The following is a 15,522-nucleotide window of genomic DNA, read 5'->3' on the forward strand; positions in this document are numbered from 1 at the left end:
AACCTGCTCCTTTGCCTCTACACGGCATCCGCTAACCTTCCTACCAGAGAATCCCCACAATCGGTGGAGGAAGCAGGCAGGTGCAGTGAGGCCGGCCCGAAGGCCAACATTTTTTTGGGCACGGTTGTAGGTCTTACATCAAACCAGCCAGATTACAGTGTCCCTTAAAAAATGGAAGCTGTCGTGAAAGCCTTCGTGGAGGCTAATCAGCAGCAGGAAACCAACCAGCTGCTATTACAGCATGTGATGGCGTTACAGGCGGCAGGAGCAACCCAGAGCGTCCACTATGTCCGGAAAGCGGTCCGTGCGGCGATCCCAGAGATGACCCCCTCGGGTGACATAGAGACCCATCTGGTGTAGGGTTGTTGTGATACCAAAATTTGGATTCGATTTCGATACCATAAAAAAGTATTGCGATACTCGATACCACGCGGAAAAAAATAAAACACCAAAAAAGCCACGTGCATTCCGCATTTTTTAAAACTGGCGAATCGCACTGTTACATTTTTTTACTGCCGCTGATCGCAGCTCCCTGTCAGAGGCAGGGTGCCGGCAATGTGATTCTGCTGCCGGCACCCGCCTCCTGTATTAAAGGTTAAAGAGGACCTTTCATAGGTCCAAACACTGTAAACTATCAGGATATGTAGCGCAGCGCCCTGGGATCTCACTGCACTTACTATTATTCCTGGGCGCCGCTCCGTTCTCCCGCTGTGGCCCCCGGTATATTCTCCAGCTCTGTATGCTAATTGCTAGCATCGGAGCAATGGGGAGGAGACTGCCCTTTTTCTCAATGGGCGTTCCTTCTCCCTGGCTGTAGCGCTGTCCAATCAAATCGCAGAGCGTCACAGCCAGGGAGGATAAACTCACCTTCTCCCTGGCTCCTCCCCATTGCTCCGATGCTAGCAATTAGCATACAGAGCGGGAGAATATACCGGGGGCCACAGCGGGAGAACGGAGCGGCGCCCAAGAATAATAGTAAGTGCAGTGAGATCCCTTGGCGACGCACTACATATCCTGATAGTTTACAATGTTTGGACCCATGAAAGGTCCTCTACTATCATTGGTGGCGCAGTGCGCCCACCCCTTCCTCTTTATTGGCAGCAGCAGCGCCCAGGGGGGAGGGAGTGACTCCTCCTCCCCTGTGCTGCTGAGGGAACATGAGCGGGCTGACAGCAGTGCGCGCCATGTTCTCTGATGCTAGGCTGTGCAGTAGGGCAGCCCAGTATCGATAAATGTCAAATCCCGGTATTGTATCGATATCGGGACAAAAGTATCAATTGGGTATCGATATGTCGATACCCGCAACAACCCTAATCTGGCGGTGTTCAAAAAGGTGGCCGTGAGGGAGAAGCTACCCAGAGATCAATGGGCTGAGCTCGTCGCTCCATTCCTGGCATCCGGACCCCAGCAGGTGTTTTTTCGATTTACCGGCTAATGAAGATGCAGCCGATCACACAACAGTAAAGGAGGAGATTCTGGCAAGATTGGGGGTGAATGTGTTGGTCCGGGCCCAGCGGGTGCATCAGTGGGAGTTTAACCCATGAGACCTCAATATTATGATCCGTTACACCAGTTGCAAAAATGGCTGCAGCCTGACGTGCCGAGTTCCACTGCTATGCTGGACCGTCTGTTGGCTGATGTATTATGGAGGGCTTTGCCGTACCCTCTACAGCACTGGATCGGCCAGGTGTCTCCTGGTAATGCTCTTGAGATGGTCGACCGGGTGGAGTGCTATGAGGCTACCAGGAATCTATAGGGGGTTCTTTTGGGAGGGGGGCAGTCAAACCCTGGAAATGTCCACCCCAGACCCAGCGACTGGTGCCAGCAAAGCCCGATATGTACCCCCTGCAGACCCAGCTCCGATGGTCGGCTGGCGGTGTCAGGAACCGGCCCACATAAGGGCCGACTGTCCCCATCAGGGGAAACTCATGGATACTAACTATGGCTACCGCCACTCATTGTATGCCAGGAAGCTGTGTGCAACAGGTAACCCCGAGACTATAGACAATAGCCACCTGTGCCAGGTGCAAGTGGGAGACACTCTGGCGGTGGCTCTGCTGGATTCAGGGAGTCTGGTGTCCCTGGTAAGAGCTGCCCGCCGAGTAAACTGGCCAAAAAGTCGGGGTCGTGTGCATCCATGGAGACTTAAAGGACTATCCCACCGCCCTGGTGTCTGTCCACGGTGGCCGGCAGGTGGACTCACAAGGTGGCAGTCATCACCAATTTACATTATGAGCTTCTAATTGGGAGAAACTTCCCAGGTTTCCCAGCACTGTGGCCCAATACGAAAGTTACTGATACCAGTGAGACAGGTGTAACCCCAGTAGAGTGGCCTTGCTCAGGGGGGGAAACCAGAACCCTGGGAACCTGACACCGAAGGGCCAGCGGTAGGGGTGGCCACCACTGCAGTGAAAGAGGGGGAGGCAACCCTGCTGAGTGTAATGGTGGGAGACGTGGAGGATTTGCCACCAGGTCATGAGTTGGTAGACCTCAACGTCTCCGGGGAAAATTTCGGTACAGCACAGCACTGGGACCCAACACTATCAAGGGCCTGGGAAAATGTTGTAATAGTTGATGGTGAACCTCAACAACCGTGGGCAGAGTCAATGTTTCCCCATTTTGTGGTTCATCAGAAGATGCTGTATCGGGTAAACCAATTACAGGGTGAGCATATTGAACAGCTGGTGGTGCCTAAGGCGTATCGCAAGCTCGTGTTGGAGCTAGCCCACCAACATGTTCTTGGGGGGACACCTGGGATGGCAGAAAATGCAGCACTGGATTCTACAGCGGTTTTACAGGCCCAGTGTATTCAGAGGTGGAAGAATATTGTAAGTCTTGCCCGACCTGCCAGATAACTAGCCCCCAGCCACATTTCCGCAGTCCTCTGGTACCTCTCCCAATTGAGGTTCCGTTCAAGCGAATCGCTATAGGTCTTATAGGCCCAGTACCGAAGTCCGCCAGGGGGCACCAACACATTTTGGTCATCCTAGACTATGCCACTCGGTACCCGGAGGCGGTGCACCTGCGACATACATCGACCAAACTCCTAGCTTAGGAGAATAATGGTCAAGGGTCTCCTTATATAACTGGTGCACTGCTATGGGACAGCCAGAGAATAAGTAAAAGTGGCTTGAAACGCGTAAGCCTCTCCTTTTTATTAGGTTTTATGAGAAAGTGGGGTGATCTGCTGTTCAGGGGTCCGGGAAAGTTGAGCGAAAATAGGACCGCCACTAAAGTTTATTACCCAGCTTTCCTACAAAAGGATACGGCTCAAGGACATCGAGGAAAAGTCCTGATATGTAGGCAAATATAAGATAAGAGAACAAGGGGTTGTAGGAGCAAGGACTGGACTACAATAACTGCGCTGAGCAAATATGCAGAGCAATTGGCACAAGACGGGCGACATCATGACCGCGAAGAAAAGTGCCCTCAGCACCGACGGGCACAGGCGCTTATATGGTGCCCCCAGGATAAAGGGAAATAGAGCGGGTGACGAACTGCAGAAAGTATTCCAAGAGGGTGCTGGGGGCAGACAACCATGTGAGCACCCACAGCGTACACACTGAACACACAACCTGGGGATGTATTATAATCCATAGGCTATACACAGCTTGCTGGCTGGGGGGAGGTCGGCATAACCGCTGCCGCATACAGATTACTGTGTGATGCCCGGAGGGAGCGGCTCAGGGTACTACATAGGTAATTCCTACTGAATTTTATCCTTGGCACAATCCATACACTTTGGTGCCCACAATTCTTAAAATAACCCCCTGCTGCAAAAACTTGGGGAGCAGACCGGGTTAGTCCTGCAGATATCTGACCGCAAGTGCAAGCAGAGAACCCAGACCGGGCAGTGGTGTCACAGGGTTTGGGGCGCAGCCCGTTTTATATAGGGGTCAATAACTGGACAGGTGGAGGGTTGGTGCCATGGAGGGTGAAAGAGTAGAGTCGGTAAACTGAAGGGCCAATGTGAGCAGAAAGGGGGTTCATACTGGTTATGTTAGGGAAGGGGGGGTCAAAGTGCAGCACGGTATAATGGGGGTGCACTCATGCCAGCTAGAAGGCCAGAGAGCAGCATACCGGTGTGGGCGGTGTGTCGAGGGGCCGCGCCGGGCCAGTGGGCGGTGTGTCGAGGGGCCGCGCCGGGCCAGTGGGCGGTGTGTCGAGGGGCCGCGCCGGGCCAGTGGGCGGTGTGTCGAGGGGCCGCGCCGGGCCAGTGGGCGGTGTGTCGAGGGGCCGCGCCGGGCCAGTGGGCGGTGTGTCGAGGGGCCGCGCCGGGCCAGTGGGCGGTGTGTCGAGGGGCCGCGCCGGGCCAGTGGGCGGTGTGTCGAGGGGCCGCGCCGGGCCAGTGGGCGGTGTGTCGAGGGGCCGCGCCGGGCCAGTGGGCGGTGTGTCGAGGGGCCGCGCCGGGCCAGTGGGCGGTGTGTCGAGGGGCCGCGCCGGGCCAGTGGGCGGTGTGTCGAGGGGCCGCGCCGGGCCAGTGGGCGGTGTGTCGAGGGGCCGCGCCGGGCCAGTGGGCGGTGTGTCGAGGGGCCGCGCCGGGCCAGTGGGCGGTGTGTCGAGGGGCCGCGCCGGGCCAGTGGGCGGTGTGTCGAGGGGCCGCGCCGGGCCAGTGGGCGGTGTGTCGAGGGGCCGCGCCGGGCCAGTGGGCGGTGTGTCGAGGGGCCGCGCCGGGCCAGTGGGCGGTGTGTCGAGGGGCCGCGCCGGGCCAGTGGGCGGTGTGTCGAGGGGCCGCGCCGGGCCAGTGGGCGGTGTGTCGAGGGGCCGCGCCGGGCCAGTGGGCGGTGTGTCGAGGGGCCGCGCCGGGCCAGTGGGCGGTGTGTCGAGGGGCCGCGCCGGGCCAGTGGGCGGTGTGTCGAGGGGCCGCGCCGGGCCAGTGGGCGGTGTGTCGAGGGGCCGCGCCGGGCCAGTGGGCGGTGTGTCGAGGGGCCGCGCCGGGCCAGTGGGCGGTGTGTCGAGGGGCCGCGCCGGGCCAGTGGGCGGTGTGTCGAGGGGCCGCGCCGGGCCAGTGGGCGGTGTGTCGAGGGGCCGCGCCGGGCCAGTGGGCGGTGTGTCGAGGGGCCGCGCCGGGCCAGTGGGCGGTGTATTCGAGGGGCCGCGCCGGGCCAGTGGGCGGTGTATTCGAGGGGCCGCGCCGGGCCAGTGGGCGGTGTGTCGAGGGGCCGCGCCGGGCCAGTGGGCGGTGTGTCGAGGGGCTGCGCCCGGTCAGTGTGCGGGGGGCTGCGCCCGGTCAGTGTGCGGTGTGTGGGGGGCTGCGCCCGGTCAGTGTGCGGGGGGCTGCGCCCGGTCAGTGTGCGGTGTGTCGAGGGGCTGCGCCCGGTCAGTGTGCGGTGTGTCGAGGGGCTGCGCCCGGTCAGTGTGCGGTGTGTCGAGAGGCTGCGCCCGGTCAGTGTGCGGTGTGTCGAGGGGCTGCACCCGGTCAGTGTGCGGTGTGTCGAGGGGCTGCACCCGGTCAGTGTGCGGTGTGGGGGGGCTGCACCCGGTCAGTGTGCGGTGTGGGGGGCAGTGTGACAGGAGTGCACTGTGCTGGAAGGCCAGTGGACATAATGACGGGGGTATAGTAAGCTGAAGGACCAGTGACGGGCACCCTGCACAGCTGGCAGCACCCTCGGGTCTCCCCGGCGCTCCTGTATGGGCAGCACGTCGCGGTGATGAGCCGGTTACCTGCTGATAGCTGGCACGTCTCGGTGATATTGTCGCATCCTTGCCCAGCAGAACGCACGCCTCTCCGGAGCACAGCGATCACAGACCGCAGCGGACATCGCTTCCATGGCCCATCTGTCCCGAGACGAGCGCCGCACAGTCCTCCGAGACCGCCAGACCACAGCCGCCCTCAGTCCTCATACCCTGCACAGCGCTAGGGCGAGCGAGGGCGGGACCCAATGCACCTAACACCAGAGTCAGGCCGAACCACGAACAGAGAAGGGAGGGGACGCTCCACAGAACAACGCGTTCCAGTACAAGCAGAGCGGCCGCAGCTCGTCTAACTAGCCCCCCGTCGAATTGCAAATGTTTGGTAGAGGCTGATAGTCAGACTGACGGAAGAGATATCCAATGGCAAAGACAGACAGAAGTATTGTAACCAATCACAGCTGAGGGGCGGAGCTTGCTGCTGGTTGTAGGTCTGTTTTGTGAAGATCCGCTCATTCAGCGTGTGAAGGGCAGGTGGGAGGTTGTGTGGAGCGGCGGCCGTGGGAGCGTGTCCTTGTAGGCGCTTACAAGGCTAAATGTCTTCATGTTACAAATGAAGCCGTCCGCCATTATTGGCAGTCACTCTGCCTGGAGATGGAGACCTCAGTCAGTTTAGAGACTGGTTGTTATGGAAGGGCTCCCTGTTTGTGAGGGAACCTGCAGTCACCTTTGTGCTGCCCACACTAACGGCAGCATAAAGAAGAGACCGGTGAGCTGATTTCAGCCGTCTGTCAAAAAGTAAGAGAACCAACATCACAATCATTGTGGACTGGGCCTGGAAAAGAGTCCGGCCACCTGAGAAGAGTCCTGGTTATTCATGGGTTCCTGCTGATGACTGACAGTCTAAGATCAGGAATAACCAGGACTCTTCTCAGGTAGATCTGACTCTTCTCCAGACCTGGGCTGCAATGATTATGATGCCGGTTCTCAGAAACCACTTACTTTTAGCTCATGAGTGACACAGCGCCGAGATCAGCATTTCTGTCACTACTTTATGCTGCCCTCAGTGAGGTCAGCATAAAGTGATGACAGGTTCCCTTTAAGACAGTTTCCTTAGCAACCAGGTTGTCAGACAGCACACTATGGTTATGTAGGCATGAAGGGCTGTGTCCAGGGCCGGTCCGACACAGAGGCTGGGGAGGCTCCAGCCTCAGGGCGCAGGCAGGCCACGCTGTATCTGTGATCGCCCTGCCTCCTGTGGCAGGCCTGTGCTGAGCCACTTTAGGCTGGGTTCACACCTGAGCGTATTCGATAAGCGCTTTTTACAGGCGTTTTTATCGGGCGTTTTTGCATTTTGGAAACGCGCGTAGTACTACTGTGATTAACCACAGAGGCATCCAATGAAAAACTGCCACAATACGCACGACAATATGCCACAAAGAAGCTCCTGTACTTCTTGGGGCGTAGGGCGTTTTACAGCGCGTTCGTACGCGCTGTAAAACTCTCAGGTGTGAACCATGCCCATAGGGAAACATTGTTTTTTGCCTGTTGAGCGTTTTACAGCGCGTAGGAACCCGCTGTAAAACGCTCAGGTGTGAACCTAGCCTTACGTTGTCGGTAGCTCCGCCCCTGTCTAGTGATGGCGGTAGCTCCGCCCCATCTAGTAATGGCGGTAGCTCCGCCCCATCTAGTGATGGCAGTAGCTCCGCCCCCGTCTAGTGATGGCGGTAGCTCCGCCCCGTCTAGTGATGGTGGTAGCTCCGCCCCCGTCTAGTGATGGTGGTAGCTCCGCCCCGTCTAGTGATGGCGGTAGCTCCGCCCTGTCTAGTGATGGTGGTAGCTCCGTCCCCGTCTAGTGATGGCGGTAGCTCCGCCCCGTCTAGTGATGGTGGTAGCTCCGTCCCCGTCTAGTGATGGCGGTAGCTCCGCCCCGTCTAGTGATGGTAGTAGCTCCGCCCCCGTCTAGTGATGGTGGTAGCTCCGCCCCGTCTAGTGATGGCGGTAGCTCCGCCCCATCTAGTGATGGCGGTAGCTCCGCCCCTGTCTAGTGATGATGGTAGCTCCGCCCTAGTCTAGTGATGGCGGTAGCTCCGCCCCTATCTAGTGATGGTGGTAGCTCCGCCCCATCTAGTGATGGCGGTAGCTCCGCCCCGTCTAGTGATGGCGGTAGCTCCGCCCGCGTCTAGTGATGATGGTAGCCCCCATCGGTAGCTTCGCCCACATCTGGTCCTCTCCTAGCTGATCAGCACCTCTGAGTTGGTGCTTAATGTGTGAGGCCTGCAGCAAACCAGCAACTCAGGAGAAAGTGAGTGAGGACCGGAGGTGGCCCCTGTGCCCACTGTCCCTGCCAAGACACTGAACTGGACACTTGGTATGTTATTTTTTTTACTCCACCCATCACCCCTGCCCCCCTCTGGCCCTCCTGTGACTGGCCCTGGCCCACACTCATGTATTTTGCGGTCCATGGATCGGCAAGATATGGATGTGGTCCATGTGCGATCCACATATTTTTGCAGACCCATTGACTTAGATGGGCCTGCAGTCCGCATTTTGTAGAGAAGTATAGGACGTGTCACATTTTCTGTTTTGTGCAGAACGGACATACGGATATGGAAAGCACATGGAAGTAATTTGCTTTCTGCATCCGTATGTCTGTTCCCCAAAGGATAGAAAATGTGACCTGTCCTATACTGGTCCCCAACATGCAGGCTCGTTATGGCTAGTAGATGGCACATGGACGTCATCCGTAATTTGCAGATCACAAAATGCGTATGGTCCGTGTTGTGTAAATTGGTTGTTCAGACACTCGGGGGGTCATTTATTATTAAGACCAGCGTTTTAGACCCCGATCTTAATAACCCCTATATCTGGCGCCGGCCTCTTCATAACCCTTGGCGGATCCTCCGCCAGTTCTACATGTTATAGATGTTCCAGTTATAGATGTAGATCCTTTTCTACCAATAAACCAGGCGTAGAAAATGGTGAATGAGACGGACCTGTCGGCCCCTTCCATGTCTACTCATTTAGACATGGCGTGAGCGGGGCAAAGTCGCAGATTTCACGTGAAATATAGGCATATTTCGGGATAATAAATGACCCCCTCAGGTTCTTCTGATCAGACACGGAGAAAGAGCAAAAACATTTCCGACACCCAACAATTATCAAATCAGAAGGGTCCACGTACGATACCTGCTGAGCGTGGCATGGTTGCTTTGTCTGGTGTCGGCAGATGGCATGCACCGTGTCCCTCCACGTGGGATGTCTGATTAAATCCTCTTTCAATAGCGAATTTTCCTACTGGATGCAGCAAATGCATATCATCCAGACTGAATCCAGACCCATTCATTTCTATGGGTCTGTGTGAGGGGGCACATATCTGGCATAACTACTGTGACAGGGCACAATGTGGATATTACTACTGTGTGCTGGCACAAATGGGCAATAATTACTGTGTGAGGGCATTAAGGGGGCATTAATATGGACCACAGGATCTGAACGGTCTCCACCATCTTTGATGCCCTTGATCACCCCTTCCTCCCCCTGAAGGATCGGGAGGTGCTGACAATCTGGGGTGCCTTCTGCTGTCACACGTCACTATGTATTAATCTTTGCCTATGGCCTATGTTTATTTCTGTATGTGTGGTTGCAGGGGGCAGGCCTTCTGCTTTCTGTTTCTACCCCTAGGGGGCACATATCTAGATATAAGTACTGTGAAGGGGCACATATCTGGGCATAACTACTGTGAAGGGGCAGATATCTGGATATAAGTACTGTGAGAGGCACATATCTGGTATAACTACTGTGAGGGGCACATATCTGGTATAACTACTGTGAAGGGGCACATATCTTGTCATAACTACTGTGAGGGGCACATATCTGGTATAACTACTGTGAGGGGCACATATCTGGTATAACTACTGTGAGGGGCACATATCTGGCATAGGTACTGTGAAGGGGCACATATCTGGTATAACTACTGTGAGGGGCACATATCTGGGCATAGCTACTGTGAAGGGGCACATATCTTGATATAACTACTGTGAAAGGGGGCACATATCTGGGCATAAGTGCTGTGAAGGGGGCATAGTGTGGGCGATACTACTATGTGCTGGCCTTGGGAGGAGTTAGAGTATGAAAAAAATATATAAACATATTGACCCATATTATCAAGATTTTTATTTTATTTTGCACGTATATATTTATATCTGTATGGGTGTGTTTTTTTGGGGGGCGGGGGGCCCAGGTACATACTTTGCACAGGGGTCCTCTGCTGTCTGTGTCCGCACTTGGCACTGACTTACGTGCTCCCTCCCCGCTCCGCCTCCTGGCTCGGCCGCTCCGCTGCTCTGGTCTCTGCTCAGTCGCTTGCCTAACTGGCTGTACGCAGTCAGGTCACATGTGCGCCCTCTGGAGACCAGGAGCAGCGCGGGCAGCAGCACAGCACTGTGTCACGACCCGGACCCAGCAGGGATACAGCGTGAGAGTCTGCCCTGAAGTGAAGTAAGATAGTTTTTAAATAAAGATAATATTATTTTCCGTATAATCTGAGGTCCGATGGGGTTCTGGACGGGGTAAAATGACAAGGAACGCCCCGGGGGGGGGGGGGGGGGGGGCGCACTTGGGCAGCTCAGCCTCTGTTGGTGGTGGACCTTGTCCCAGCCCTGTGTCCAGGCCAGAGATGGGAAGTTCGGATCTTTTACATGAATCAGTTCATTCAAATGAATCGAATCTTCGATCCACTTGCTGAGTCGGCTGGCAAGAAAGTGAACCGAAGCTGAGGTAATGCGCATGCGCAGTTGATCGAATCTTGGCTGACAAGGAAGTGAACCGAAGCTCCGGACAGGAGCCGTGGTGCGCAATGTCACCCAGTCTACCGGGCCAACTACCACGTGAATGTGTGATACTAACACTGGCTGATCACTTAGACATAAAATAGTACCCAGGTAATAGAAAATACTACTGTGCAATGTCTGCAGGATTGTCTAATAAACCTGACATTTCTGTATAAAGAGAGCCTGCCTTTAACATACATGTCTCCTTGAGAAGCCAATTTGATCCTAAAGGGTTAATTAAATCTGAATGAGGATCTCCTCTAATCTAATCTCTGTGTCTTGTCATTTCTCTTATCTGTCCGTCTGTCTGTCTCTTATTACTGCTGTAACAATAGCATTAGACTCCGTGTATAATGTTCTGGTGACACAAACCTTTTACCTCAGTAACTCATCTCATCAGGGGCGTAACTATAGGGGAAGCGGCTGCTTTGGGGCCCTGACCCCGAAGGGGCCCATCCAAGAGGAGGACTAAAAGATTTTGTCAGGGCCCCCTCAACAGTGTTACACAATGAAATTATATACAGTGACAGTATAGACAGATGGAGCAGCTGCCGGGCCTGGTCTGAGAGAGCCATCTTTACTAGCCACAGGAAGGGGGGCGGCATGAAAGGAAGGGGTTGCGAAAAAATTACTGGGGGAGGGGGGCCCCATTCAAAAATATGCTGTGGGGCCCAGTCATTTCTAGCTACGCCACTGCATCTGATGACGCACCGTTCTTTAACTCAAAGAATCAAATGAGTCTATAACTAAGGCTACTTACACACTCGCATTTTGGGGCGGATCCGTCATGGATCTGCAAAAACGGATCCGTTCATTTAATACAACCGCATGCATCCGCCAGGAACAGATCTGTTTGTATTATCTGTAACACAGCCGAGACGGATCCGTCATGAAAGTCAATGGGAGACGGATCCGTTTTCTATTGCTGTCCGCCTGCCGAAACTGAGCCAAACGGATCCGTCCTGGCACACAATGTAAGTCAATGGGGACGGATCCGTTTGGCTAAGTTTCGTCAGGCGGACACCAAAACGCAGCAGGCAGCCTCCAAAGCGGAATGGAGACGGAACGGAGGCAAACTGATGCATTCTGAGCGGATCCTTATCCATTCAGAATGCATTAGGGCAAAACAGATCCGTTTTGGACCGCTTGTGAGAGCCCTGAACGGATCTCAGAAACGGAAAGCCAAAGCGCCAGTGTGAAAGGAGCCTCAGTAGACTCTCATTAGATTCTTAGACTCACAGATCTGATTGGTTGCAGACCGGGGTGGGCGGGGCTGGCAGAAGCCTGGCTTCCACTCTAGGATCATATTACACTCCCTGCTGCTACAGTCTCTGCTATGTACTGAGTCTGACTCCTGTTTCAGTTCAGCAATATTCTTGGGATGTCTGGTGTGCATCGCTTTCTTGAGGTCAGGCCACAGCATCTCAATCCGGTTGAGGTCAGGACTCTGACTGGGCCACTCCAGAAGGCGTATTTTCTTCTGTTTAAGCCATTCTGTTGTTGATTTACTTCTATGCTTTGGGTCGTTGTCCTGTTGCAACACCCATCTTCTGTTGAGCTTCAGCTGGTGGACAGATGGCCTTAAGTTCTCCTGCAAAATGTCTTGATAAACTTGGGAATTCATTTTTCCTTTGATGATAGCAATCCGTCCAGGCCCTGACGCAGCAAAGCAGCCCCAAACCATGATGCCCCCACCACCATACTTCACAGTTGGGATGAGGTTTTGATGTTGGTGTGCCTCTTTTTCTCCACACAGTGTTGTGTGTTTCTTCCAAACAACTCAACTTTGGTTTCATCTGTCCACAGAATATTTTGCCAGTACTGCTGTGGAACATCCAGGTGCTCTTGTGCAAACTGTAAACGTGCAGCAATGTTTTTTTTGGACAGCAGTGGCTTCCTCTGTGGTATCCTCCCATGAAATCCATTCTTGTTTAGTGTTTTACGTATCGTAGATTCGCTAACAGGGATGTTAGCATATGCCAGAGACTTTTGTAAGTCTTTAGCTGACACTCTAGGATTCTTCTTCACCTCATTGAGCAGTCTGCGCTGTGCTCTTGCAGTCATCTTTACAGGACGGCCACTCCTAGGGAGAGTAGCAGCAGTGCTGAACTTTCCCCATTTATAGACAATTTGTCTTACCGTGGACTGATGAACAGCAAGGCTTTTGGAGATACTTTTATAACCCTTTCCAGCTTTATGGAAGTCAACAATTCTTAATCGTAGGTCTTCTGAGAGCTCTTTTGTGCGAGGCATCATTCACATCAGACAATGCTTCTTGTGAAAAGCAAACCCAGAACTGGTGTGTGTTTTTTATAGGGCAGGGCAGCTGTAACCAACACCTCCAATCTCATCTCATTGATTGGACTCCAGTTGGCTGACACCTCACTCCAATTAGCTCTTGGAGATGTCATTAGTCTAGGGGTTCACATACTTTTTCCACCTGCACTGTGAATGTTTACATGGTGTGTTCAATAAAAACATGGTAACATTTAATGCTTTGTGTGTTATTAGTTTAAGCAGACTGCGATTGTCTATTGTTGTGACTTAGATGAAGATCAGATCACATTTTATGACCAATTTGTGCAGAAATCCATATCATTCCAAAGGGTTCACATACTTTTTCTTGCAACTGTATATATATAGGGCAGGACCACCATAATGATGATAATGAAGTGGCCACAACCCTAGTCTCCTTTATTGTTTTACCCTGCACAGTGGCGCCCCCAATCCTGCTAGGCAGGGAATTAGAGCATAACCTCAAGTACATGGGGTCAGCAGCAGTTCCCTACTGGGGTCAGCAGGGTAGTCGCAGTGACGCTGCACAAGGAGTGCTGGATGACCTTTGATATTCAGGATTGTAGTGGTCTCGGAGGTTGAACCCCACCGACCTTTTAATGAGAAATGGAGAATACCCCTTTAAACTACAGACCGTTACTTAGGTCCACCCGCCAAGCCAGATTTCCGGGTGAAAGGTCTATCAGCGGCTCTTGGACAAGCGGCATTAGCTCAGGGACTTATCATATACTCCCGGCCCATCTGAGTCCTTTAGGCCTTGTTTCACATTTCTGTGTCTGTTTCACATCCGTGAAAAAATCTGTCTGTGTTTCATCCGTGAAGAATTCCATGTTTAGTCCGTGTGTCCGTTTTTTGCCCTCCATGTGTCATCCGTATTCCATGGTTGCTGCTCAGCTGAAAATAAATTTCTGAAGCATCTCCTGTCAGCGGTCAGTGAAAAACGGGCACAACACGGATGCCGTCCTTGTTGTGTACATGTTTTCTCATGGACCCATAATGGGCGTGTTTGGTCCTCATCAGGGGCCAAAATAACGAATGTTTCTGTGATATATATTTTCACTGACCCTTCGATCATTAAAAAAGTACTGATACGTGAACAGATACATTAAAATCAGTAGGTACGTGGGCTATTTAATACATATCTCTATGCCATATGCGCATCTAAATTTAAAGGGGTCCTCTCACTTCAGCAAATGGCATTTATCATTTATAAATGCCCCATTTCATGCTCTGATACTCTCATTTGCCCTGCGCTGAAGTGACGTCACCGGCAACACTGCTAGGCGGAAATCGCTATATTACAATTCAGTTCTGCCACCTGCTGGCTTGAATTGTAATATATAAGTAATGAGCCTGGAAGCCTAGCACAGGCTCAAGCTCATTGCTCATATGTTACGCCTTCCCCGATCTACACCAGGGGGAGGCGTTCCTGCCCATAAAGCACGTACTTCCGGGTTTACGGCCTAGGAAAACGATGTAGCTGCAGATTACAATTTCTATAACACCCCGGGGTGAAATTCAGTGCGAAAGAAATAAGGACCATATTTCAATTCATCTTTTCTTAGTGTCGTGGAACAAAAAAACAATATTGGGGGTCATTTATCAAAGGCTGTCATTTTACGCCAGTCCTTGATAGCCCCTGTGCTGCCGGAGGATGCACCTCATTTATGATGAGGTGGAGGCCTTGTCATAAATAAGGCGCAGTGCATACTCCAGTGCATGGCCGTTACCCCTGGCAACCAGTCTGATTTCAGGAAACAGCAACAATGTTTCTCTTGCTTAAGTTATGATACATTTCCTTCATGTAATTTCCAAAATTTCCAAGTTGTATCTAATCAGAAAGATTTCCAGATTGTGCTACCATTGGAAACGATATATGGGTATAAAAAAAATAACCCCCACAATAACCTCTACTATATTCCCCCATAGCAGTGGTCTTCAGCTTTTCCTCTGGGGCAGCGGTCTCCATTCTGTGGCCCCCAAATTTGGCAAAACTACAACTTCCAGCATACCTGCGCAGCCAACGACTGTCCAGGCATACTGGGAGTTGTAGTTTCACAATTGCTTTAGAGCCACAGAATTAGGAACAAAGGATCTGTGCACAGTAGACTGTCAACGAATCCCGTCAAAATCAGCTATTTTGTGCATCATTAATGTAATATTTATGACGATCTGTATATTGCTTCTATGATCACCAAGTAATTTAGAATATCTGATGATCTGGAAGAAACGTGCTGCTCTTCCTGTGCCTGATCTGAAGTTTTAGTCACAATTCCTGATATCTTATTGTCACTCCCGTGTATGATATTGTGACACATGAGTAAGATAAGGTAAGATAAGAGATGGATTGTACAAATCCTGTTGTCATTTACCGCATCCTTTAGGTTAATAAATGATATTGGGGCAGAATAAAGACTCTGTGTTAGGGGCCAAGGATTCAGGAAATTATTGGGAATAAATGTGTCACACCCGTGTGTGGGAGGGAGACACCACACCGGATGAAGAAGGAAAGGGAACAAGGAACAAGGCCTGAAAGCAAGGGAAGAAAGAAGGACACCTCCCAGTCAAATCCCTAGTCACAGTCCTGACTAACTATCAGTATGAACAGACCCCAAAGGTGAGTTCATACGCAGGAGTACCTAGAGTCCTAACTCACCCTATAAGACCCTGGCGATAGTGACAGGACTGAGACTACCTGTTTCTCCAGAAAGAAAGGATGACCAGGAGTCTTCCTCAGGCCTACAACAAAGGGCAGGGGAAAAAC

General features: G+C 52.7%; 1 protein-coding gene across 1 annotated transcript in view; it reads right to left on the reverse strand.

Annotated features, from left to right (window-relative positions):
* Positions 1-5,887, reverse strand: part of MGAT5 (alpha-1,6-mannosylglycoprotein 6-beta-N-acetylglucosaminyltransferase) — a 94,097-nt gene extending 88,210 nt beyond the window's left edge. The window contains exon 1 of the mRNA XM_040441207.1: positions 5,665-5,887. The gene's annotated coding sequence lies outside the window, so the exon portion shown is untranslated. The remainder of the gene's footprint in view (positions 1-5,664) is intronic.
* Between the last annotated feature and the right edge of the window lie 9,635 nt (positions 5,888-15,522).

Source organism: Bufo bufo, chromosome 7 (assembly GCF_905171765.1).
Source record: "Bufo bufo chromosome 7, aBufBuf1.1, whole genome shotgun sequence".
NCBI lineage: Eukaryota > Metazoa > Chordata > Amphibia > Anura > Bufonidae > Bufo > Bufo bufo.